At 38.8% G+C, this 9934-nt stretch overlaps 1 pseudogene; it reads left to right on the top strand.

The window, feature by feature from the left end:
• Nucleotides 1-5843: 5843 nt before the first annotated feature.
• On the top strand, nucleotides 5844-9592 carry LOC121151014 (annotated as a pseudogene).
• The last annotated feature ends 342 nt before the right edge of the window (nucleotides 9593-9934 follow it).

The following is a 9934-nucleotide window of genomic DNA, read 5'->3' as shown; positions in this document are numbered from 1 at the left end:
TGATAGAGTCTAGTTTTTGTGAGTAAGTAGAATGAAATGGAGTTATGCAAGAGAAAAATATAAAAGGCAAATAATTAGAAAGAAGAAGCCGATTTTTTTTTCTGTTTGACAATGAACATGACAATGTTCATAAAAACCTAAGAACTCTGCCAAAAGTGTTAAGACTGGACACATGAATTCATTCAAAGTGTTCAATTACAAAATCAGTGCAAAAATCAGAATTGTTTATTTATTTTTAATCATTAATTGCTTTTTAATGCAGTTCAGTTGGTGCTGGGGTCTCCCTTTCCCCTCCCCCAAGTTCCCTCCTATCTGCTCTGTTCTCCCTTCCAGTCTCACAATGGGTGCCTTTGATGCATTTTCCCTATTCCATCATCCTACTGCTAGAGTGTCTTTCAACCATGTAAGAGATTGTTAATCATTTCGTTGTAAGTTCATTATAGTATCCCAGGGCCCTATGAAGGCACAATGAGGACTAGATGTTTGTTATTTATGGACAATACCGATAACAGTGATAAAAGGGACATTAACCTTCCCAGGCAATTTATAAATAATCAGTCTCTTATGGATGGTTGATTCATGGATTATATCACAAGATCACAAGTAAAAATCAGTAGTATTTTTAAGCATCAAATGTCTAAAATGAACTCACTGAGAAAGAAATTTCGATTCAGTTGCATTCTCCATAGCTATAAAAACTAGGATAAATAATGAATGTAACAAAGAATGGGAGATATGAACATGAGAATTATAATGCATTAATGACGAAATTAAACATATTCACATACATCCAGTGGAAAGGTGCCCCATGTTCATGGGTTTTGGAAGAATTAATATTACTAAAATATTTGCACTGCCAAAAGTACAGGTTCACTAGTCCCCACAAAAATACCAATGATGTACTTTGCTGAACTAAAAACAAAACAAAGTAACAACAAAAAATCAAACTTAGGACAGAAGGACAAAAATCTCCCACAATTAAAGCAATTTTGAACAAAAATAACGAAGCTAAAAGCATCAAGCTACCTGATTTCAAGACATGCTGCAAAGGCATTTTAATAAAAATAGCACAAAACCAGACACATGCACTAGTGGAGCTGAATAGGATAGAAACCACACAATTGAACCAATACATTTGTAGCAAACTTGTTTTCAGCAAATATTCACAGAAGGAGAAAGAAGTATCTTCCATAAAGTTTTGCTGGGAATGCCAAACGGAAAATCTGAAACTGAGTCTACTACACACACACACACACACACACACACACACACACACACGACACATTTCAAAACATCAGTATAGGTGATCTAGTTTTGATAAGACCTCATCAATGCCCTGAGATAGGTGTCACTGTTGTCCACTTACAGCTGCCTCTCTCCCTCCCTAATCCTGCACTCCCTGTACCCACCTGTAGGCTTTAAAGTTCCCTGCTTCCTTTGTTCTTTCTGTCTCCGCTCCAGCTGTTCCCTGCCCTCCAGCTGTCCCTCCGCCCGGCAGCAGTCCTTCTCGTGGGAATAAAGTCCCGTCGTGTGCCTTGCTTGTCCTGCCCGGCGTTCTGGGTTTGTGAAGCCCAAGAGCTACAAGTGGTTAAATGCTACTTGGATACCCACAGGCCATGGCGGAATTCCTCCTTGGAGTTCTGATTTTGAATTTGATTTCAGGCTGCTTGATTTGGCTTTCCCAATATGCCACTCGACTGACATTTTCGAAGACCCTGTATATAATTAAGGACAGGCCCATGTGCTCCAGCACCCTTAGCTTAGGATAGCAGGAGAAACAAAGTGAAATGAATAGTAATGGGCAGAGCAGCAGCAGTCAGATTGAGGAGCCAGTAACTTTGGGTTAATTTTGTGTTTGGAGGTGAGGTCAGCCTGATAATTGAGCAGAAAAAAATGTTTTCTCAGAGGCCAGCCTGTGGCACAGCCGGTATCCAGGCACCCACGACAGAGTCACACAACACTTTGCGACGTCATAAAGATGTCCAGAAAGGCCGGTCCCACAGTCACCTTGGAGACCGCTCTGTGCAAAGAGGTCTCAGTCTACCTCCTCAAGCCAGACTTCACAGACTCGCTCTCAGTGCAGCTGGCTTAAGCCTTCAGGGTGACTCCGCCTGTTTATCTTTGGGAAACTCAGTTCCAAAGTGTAGCCCCCCGGATGCGGGGATTCTGGTAACCAACACTCAGCATGCCCTGTCTGCAGCCCTTGTGCCCTGGGGACTTCAGGGAACCCCTGCTTTGTCTTTGGTCCTTGTTGTGCTGGGCACTGCGTGCTGAGCGTCTGTGGGTAGTAGACTGTTTGCCCGAGCTCTCCAGGCCCGGTTATTTCATAATGGGAGGTGATCTCAGAAGTTGGAGAGGGCAGGAGGAAGGCCCACAACCACCTGACAGGGTCTGCAGGGTACTGAGGGAGACCACGGCAGATGTGGTGGACAGTGGTACCCAGAGGAGGATATGGTGGCCCCAGACTCCGAAACGGGGGTTCCGGGTTCGCAGTAAACCAGAGGACTCTGCAAGCCCTTCCCTGCAGGTAGGATCTGTGTTCAGGAGAGGGAGGACAGCCTTGTTCCACAAGGAGCAGACATGAGCACAGTTCAGTCTCTGACACGGCAGGGAATGTTGCGCTGTGATGGGGTTTGTACATGACTGCTGCTGCTGCTGCTTGGGGTGCGGGGGAAGGCTGGATTTGCAGGAAGTATTGTGTTATTCTCGGTTGCAATAACCAGAGCAATCAGAGTATTCCTGTTCATCTGAAACTGATGTAGAAAACCAGCCACGAGGGTTAAAAATCATATATGCCTAGTGAGGAGAATAATGATTTCCAAGGAACATTTTTATTTGGAAATCAGGAGGAGGAAGGTAACGTACAAGAACCCTTCATTCCTCCGGACAGTGTGGATATTTTTCAAATTCCATCGATAGTTCCCATGCAGACTGTTTATGTTCTCCTGTGGATGATCTCTTAGTTTGAACCGGACTGAAAAGGACACTTTTATGGATCTTTATTCTAAACATTAGTTGAAGATGGTGAAGTCTGAAGTCATTTCAGTCAGGGCAGATTTTAGGATGTAATATTTTTGAGTCCCGCAGCTCATATTTTAACATGCCTTTAGTAATTTTTACCTATTCAGTTCCCAATGGTAAAGAAGGAACTGTACCTATTTTAAAGGCAGAGAATTCCCTTGTTGTTACTCTTGCTATTTCTTTGTAGGTACTAACACCATTCGGTTGTTATTAACTTTTCTTAACCTTAAGATAAGGAACAAAAGCAAAAACAAACAGTGTAAATTTAATAGATTTAGTTAAAAGTTAGATGCATTTGGGACGGTTGTCACCATGGTGATATTGAATCTCTTAAGACCTACCTTCCATTTATTTCATTACAGTTTGATACTAAGTTTTTATAATTTGTTGGTTTGATTTATGTAACACATTAGATGAATTTCAAACTTGGATTTTTTTTAGAGATTTACATATTTGTATTGCAAAGTCAGATATACAGAGAAGAGGAGAGACAGAGAGGAACATCTTCCATCCGATGACTTACTCCTAAAGTGACCGCAACAGCCGGTGCTTAGCCGATCCGAAGCTAGGATCCAGGAACTTTCTCCTGGTCTCCCACACGGTGCAGGGTCCCAAGGCTTTGGGCCATCCTTGACTGCTTTCCCAGGCCACAAGCAGGGAGCTGCGTGGGAAGCGGAGCTGCCGGGATTAGACCTGGCGTCCAAATGGGATCCCACCGCATTCAAGGCGAGGAACTTAAAGGCTACACTATTGCGCCGGGCCCCAAAGTTGGATTTTCAAATCTTTGTTGAAGTAAATCAGAATGTGCTGAAATTCAATCATAATTTTTTTTTAGGAATTCATGTAGAATTTCATCCTCTGAATATTAATGTTCTTTGTGATGTTCTTCATCTAACACATGCAATGCTTTGGATTTCGAATAAGACTGCTTTTCTTTCTTTCTTTCTTTTTTTTTTTTTTTGTTTTTGTTTTGCTACGTACACTATTCTGGTTGACAGTTTTTTTTTTTTTTTAAGGACCTGCACTATTTGTCTTCGTTCTCTCCTTGCCCATAAGGTTCTATAAGGTAACAGTAGTAACCTAATTTGGGATACCCTGAAAAAATCTGGTGTATTCTTTCATGGATATTTTCAAAGCTTTTCAGTATGTTTTATAGTGCAAAGTTTGACTGTGATATGTCAAAGTGAAGTTTGTTTCTGACCATGCTTACTGGTTTTGTGTGCTTCATGGTACTTTCGTGTCCCATTTATCCACATCAGGAAGTTTTCTGTTATTTGGGGCCTCCTAATCCGTTTTACTTTTCCATACCTGCAGGAATCCTAAGATATGTATGTCTGGTCACTTGATCATGTCTCACAAATCTGGAGCATTAGTTAGAGTTTTCCCTTTTTTTTTCATTTTTCTTTCAGGCATTAGCTTGTATTTCCAAGCATTTGTCTTTTACCTCTAATATTTATTCTTATGTCTCACAAGCCTGCTGAAGCTGCCCACTGCATTTTCCCTTCGGCATATCGATTATTCATTTTCATTTTTTCTGTGACACATTATTCAGCACCATGTATTCATTCTTCATGTGATTGTGTGTTGTCCAGAGTTGCTTATGTTGTATCAGGAAAGATAACTCATAGTGACTTCATTGTTGGTTTTTAATTTGCTGAGTTTTGCTTTATGTTCTCTCATATGGTCTATCCTAATGAAAATTTCATGTACTGAAGAAAGGAATGTATGCCTGCAACTGTGGCATGAAATGCTTTGCAGACATTTGGTCTTTAGCATCGATGAACTCTTTTTCTTTCTTGATTTTATGTCTACTTGAACTTTCCATTTACAAAACTAGGGTGTTGACGTCCCCCAGTTTCACTGCATTGAAATTTCACGTCTTCATTTGGATCCACTAACATACATATTTTTTAATGAACCAGGAACCTGGCTTTGGTGCCATTCATTATAATCACATATTCCTCTGTTAATCCTTATATAATGCCTTCTCTGTCTCTTAGCAGTTTTTGTGTTAGAAGTCTATTTTGTCTGATATTAGAATGGGCAATTATGGTCTTTTTTACTTTCTATTAACATGGAATATAATTTTGTATCCTTCAACTTCCAGTATGTGTCTTGCTTCATGTTGAGGTGTTTCCATTTGGGAGCAAATACATAAGTTTTTTTTCTTTCAGTTCTTGCATATAGCCTGTATCTCTTAATTGGATAATTTAAGCTATTTACATTCAAGGATATTATTGGTTTGAAATTACTTGGTCCCGCCTTTTTGCATAAATATGCTTGTTTGCATTTCCTTTGCTCCTCTACAAGGAAAATTTCTGTCATATTCTTTTATTATTGTGAAATTATTCTCTGTTTCTGTGTGTAATTTCTAGGGGATTGTTGGAACCCATAATTGAGTTTGATAAGTTTCAGGATGAACACACAAAATGGGTATTCATTACATTCACAAACAATTCTATGGCTGAGAAAGAACTTGTAAGATCAGTTCCATTTACAATAGTTAAAAAATTAAACACAGTAAATAAATTTATCCAAGGATTTAAGGGGTCACTATTATGATTGTTAGAAACTATTGAAAAGATAAATAGAAGACACCAAAAAAGTAAAATCATTTATACTCATGTGCTGGTTGACTTAATATCAAAAATGTCTATGTTACAGAAAATAGTCTACTGATGCTGTGCAGTCCTATTCCAAGTACCTAGGACATGCTTCTCAGATTTAGATAAAAGTATGCTTAAATTGTTATGGAAATACAAGAAATTCCAAGTAGCAAATACAATCTTAAATAATAAAAAAACAAAATTTGAAGCACCTTAATGCCAGACTTCAAGACGTACTACTGGGTAATTATAAACAAAACTGGTACTGGGAAAAAGAATAGATAAGAAATCAATGAAATGGAATTTGAAAAGCATGAATAATAATAAATAGGATGTAAATATACAGGCATGTCAATGTACTTTACATTTTACAAAGATCTGTGAAATAAAGTCATATATAGTCAACATTTTTGGGGGTTTGTACTTTAATATTTCCAATGGGAACACATGTTTACTTATCTAATAACACAAATGATTTTTCTATAAGCTTTCTTATTTCAATAGATCCTGCTTATGTGCGTTATCTACATTTGTTGAGACTACAGATTCCATTTGGTAAATAATACATTTTAGCATAACAGATAAATCCTCACATGAGTTTTCAGGAATTGGGCCAGACTAACAAGTAAATATCTATCTTACATCTATTGAATAGAATTATACCAGTACCTTACAAAAAGAGAGAGAGGTAAAGGATTGTATGATGAACTTAAATCACAGTGATTTTTCATGGGCTGTAGATGCAGGAGAAACTCATTTCCAGTACTATTTCTAAATTCCACCCCATTTATGGCATTTTTACTCTCTTGGTTGGTGATAATGACTTTTCCTCATGTGTAGATTACAGAAAATCTGCTGAAGTAAAATAGCTGCTTGACTTGTTTTGATATACCCATGTAGTCGTGCTTTTCTGGTATGATCAAGAACATTCAGTTAACAGCTCTTGTTACAGGTGATGTTGGCATCTGAGATTCTTTTGCAGTCCAGACAAAGGGGAAAAGATGTAAGACCTATCTTCCTTGAGTTTAGTATGTCTTTAGGTGGTCTATAGCCACTTGGTGAGTAAGGCACAATTATGCTTCAGGGTGGTGTTGCCATGTGTTGGAGGATGCTCCTGCGTCCTGCTGTATCTGGTTACTATGAGCTGGGAAGGTGAAATGCCAGCATGAACAGCACCCTGTGAAATGTGTCCTACGGCACCTAGGTAAGAAGCTCCCTCAGGTTTCCAAAGCACCATGTTTCCTGATTGTCACGTGGTGATTTAATCTCCTCTTCTGAGTGAGGGAGGATCCGAAGGCTCTTTTGTACTGAATAGCGATAGAGTAGAATTGCTCAGACTCTGTTAACATATTAAAGAAAATCTGTTTAGCAGAGTCTATTTATTTAATCATTAAGGGATTTGTGAATCAGCCAGAACTGAAAATGAGGCAACATTCAGAGAATTTCAATCACCAGGTTGAATATGAAGGCAAAATGAAGTCAGATTTTTTTTTTGTATGGTTAGGGTCCTGTGGGTGTCTTCCAGTAAAAAGCACATATTCAGATGGTGAAGAATAATCTTAGGTTTTGTTTAGTTATTTTTATTAGACTGTAGTTCACTTGTGAATGAACACATGGTGCTGTAAATGTCTGGAGACAGCCTTTATGAATCACTGAGTTCTTAGTGCAGGCTTAATTTGGTGGTTATTAAATAAATTGTAAGTATTTAATTGTAAAAATCAAAAGCAGTGTGGAGTAAGAATGACTGAGTGAGTGAAGCTGGCAGTGGAGACTCAGGAGGATGTGGCCCAATACTGGAGACCGAGTATGATGTCTTCGGAATAAGTTATCATGACATTGGGTCCCCGTGCTGTAAAGTTCATCATCCTGCCCTCAGAAATGCACTTAAACTGCAGTAGAGGAAAGTGGAGGAAATGCAGCCTGTGTTCTGCTCCCAGTGCAGAGTCCTTGGCTCAGGGATGTGTCGCCTGCAGAAAATCTCTTTCATGAATATGATTGGGGGTGGGGACAGTTACCTGACTTACCCGTGCTGTGTCCTTTCAGTGAGATGTTGACAGGACAGGAGACCCAGTGGGAATGTTCCCAGGAGTCACCTAGAGCAAATGGGGATAATTTGAGAAATCAGCTGTGCTTTGTACTTGTCCTGAAATCAAACTTGCTCTTTCACTTTTTTCTGTTAACAGGGACTGAGAGCAGACAACCCGCCCAGGCAGGCCTGCCTTGGAGGAATGAGTCCAAACGGGAGAAGAGCAGAACCAGCTGCTCTCTGCTGCTTCTCAGAAATCCAGGAAGTTCATGTTTTTCCTGGGGTGACTGTTACTCTAAGGATGCCAAGGACAGGTCTGATGCTTCTGTTCCTGGAAGGAGGTGAGCTGGTGCCAACCATTCCCTATAACCACATCTTAGGAATTCATAACAGAGGCTTAGTATTGAGTTTATTTCTCTGTATCTAGAACAAGTTCTCTAAGAGCAGATGGTTTCTAAGATAAAGCTAGATTATTAGTAGGGAAATAATAGTAAAATTCTCTGCTTATGATATCCATCCTCTACATTAAACCATCTAGACAGAAATGATCAACTTTATGAATTATATAATTGCATAAGTGAACATATTTGTAAAACTGTACATCTTTTCTATATGCTTAAGCTTGAAATTCACAAATTTCCACTCATTCTAACATATATACAATTTACATTATATATTTCAATGAAATGTTATTTCATTATTTTTACCAAACCTGAGCTAATTCAGTATATTTTCCAAAATATTTGTTTTGTTCTCCAATGTTTGGAAATATTTTAAGATAGTTTAGAAAATTTCACAACATTTTATCTTATGGCAATATAAAACAGGCAATATTCTAATACTAAACAATAGTGAGTTTTTAACAGGTATCAATGAAAACAAGTTTTTATTATAGTGATTGATGCCATGTTTTTCTGCCTACAAAAATGTATCCAGAAATACTGTTTGCAATTATATATTACATTTTTTCAAAATTATTAGCCTATGATTATTACATGAAAGCATGCTACATAAGTTCAACTACTTTTTAAAGAGATTTATTAATTTTTATTGGAAAGGCAGATATACAGAGAGAAGGAGATACAAAGAAACAGATCATCTGTCTGATGGTTCATTCCCAAATGGCCAGAATGGCTTGAACTCAGCTGATCTGATGCCATTTGCCTGGAGCTTCATTTGGGTCTGCCACATGGGTGCAGGGTCCCAAGGCTTTGGGCTGGCCTCCACTTCTTTCTCAGGCCACAGTATGGAGCTGGTTGGAAAGTAGAGCATCAGGGACACCAAGTAGCAACCATAGGAGGTTCTGGCAGTTGCAGGGCGAGGGTTTAGACACTACGCCATCGAGCCAGCTCCCAAATTCATTCTTAAAATGAATTTAGTTTTAGTGTATAGGCTTATAAGATTAACTTTTAATATTGATAAGTATATTGAAATCCTTGCAGAAGTAGGAGGGAAATACTTTGCAATACCAAAAGGGAATAATATGCATGATAGAAAAGTTATCACCATCACTAATATTCCTGATTCCCTTCAAAACTTTTAAATAACATTTGCTTTTAGAATGATTTACGGCAGCAGGTACAGTGCACCGGTAGGCAGCCCGGGAACAGGTGGGTAGGCGGCGCAATAGGTGGTCCCTGCGGCTGCCTCATTCCCTCCTGAGTCATTGTTGGCCACCATACCTAAGCACCAGACATGGGAAGAGGCCAGCCACACCACCGAGAAGCTCTACCTCGCTGACCCCATGAAGGCACGTGTGGTTTTCAAATAGAGACGTTCTGGCGGAAGTTTGTGTATTAAAGTAACAGATGATTTAGCTTGTTTGGTGTATAGAACAGATCAAGCTCAAGATGTAAAGCAGGTTGAGAAATTCTGCAGTCAGCTAATGCTACTTATGGTAGCTAAGGAATCCCACAGTGTTGCCATGGAAACAAACTAAATAGTTTGAATGGAAGACTGTCAGGTCTTGGGAAGTAAACATCTTTGGGATTTGATTAAGTGTTGGTGCTAAACACACTATATGTGACAATCAAATGTGAGCTATTCAAAGGAGAGAGAGCATTGTTTGTACGGCTTTTTGTTTTTGTTTTTAATGTTTAGAGAGTGAGGAAACTAAAAACACTTTCAATTAGAAAGCCTTTATTTTTGGAAATTGAACAAGAAATGCATCTTTCTTAGAGTCTTTTTGCAGGTTATTTGATGTTGGGCAAAATATATAATTATTTCTTTGTTGAAATTGTATCAGTTATTTTGAAATGAAATATCAAGAAAAGCAAGTTTT

Source organism: Ochotona curzoniae, unplaced genomic scaffold, assembly GCF_017591425.1.
Source record: "Ochotona curzoniae isolate NIBS_2020 unplaced genomic scaffold, NIBS_Ocur_1.0 contig_2229, whole genome shotgun sequence".
NCBI classification, from domain to species: Eukaryota; Metazoa; Chordata; class Mammalia; order Lagomorpha; family Ochotonidae; genus Ochotona; species Ochotona curzoniae.
This window is presented reverse-complemented; position numbering and strand designations above follow the sequence as displayed.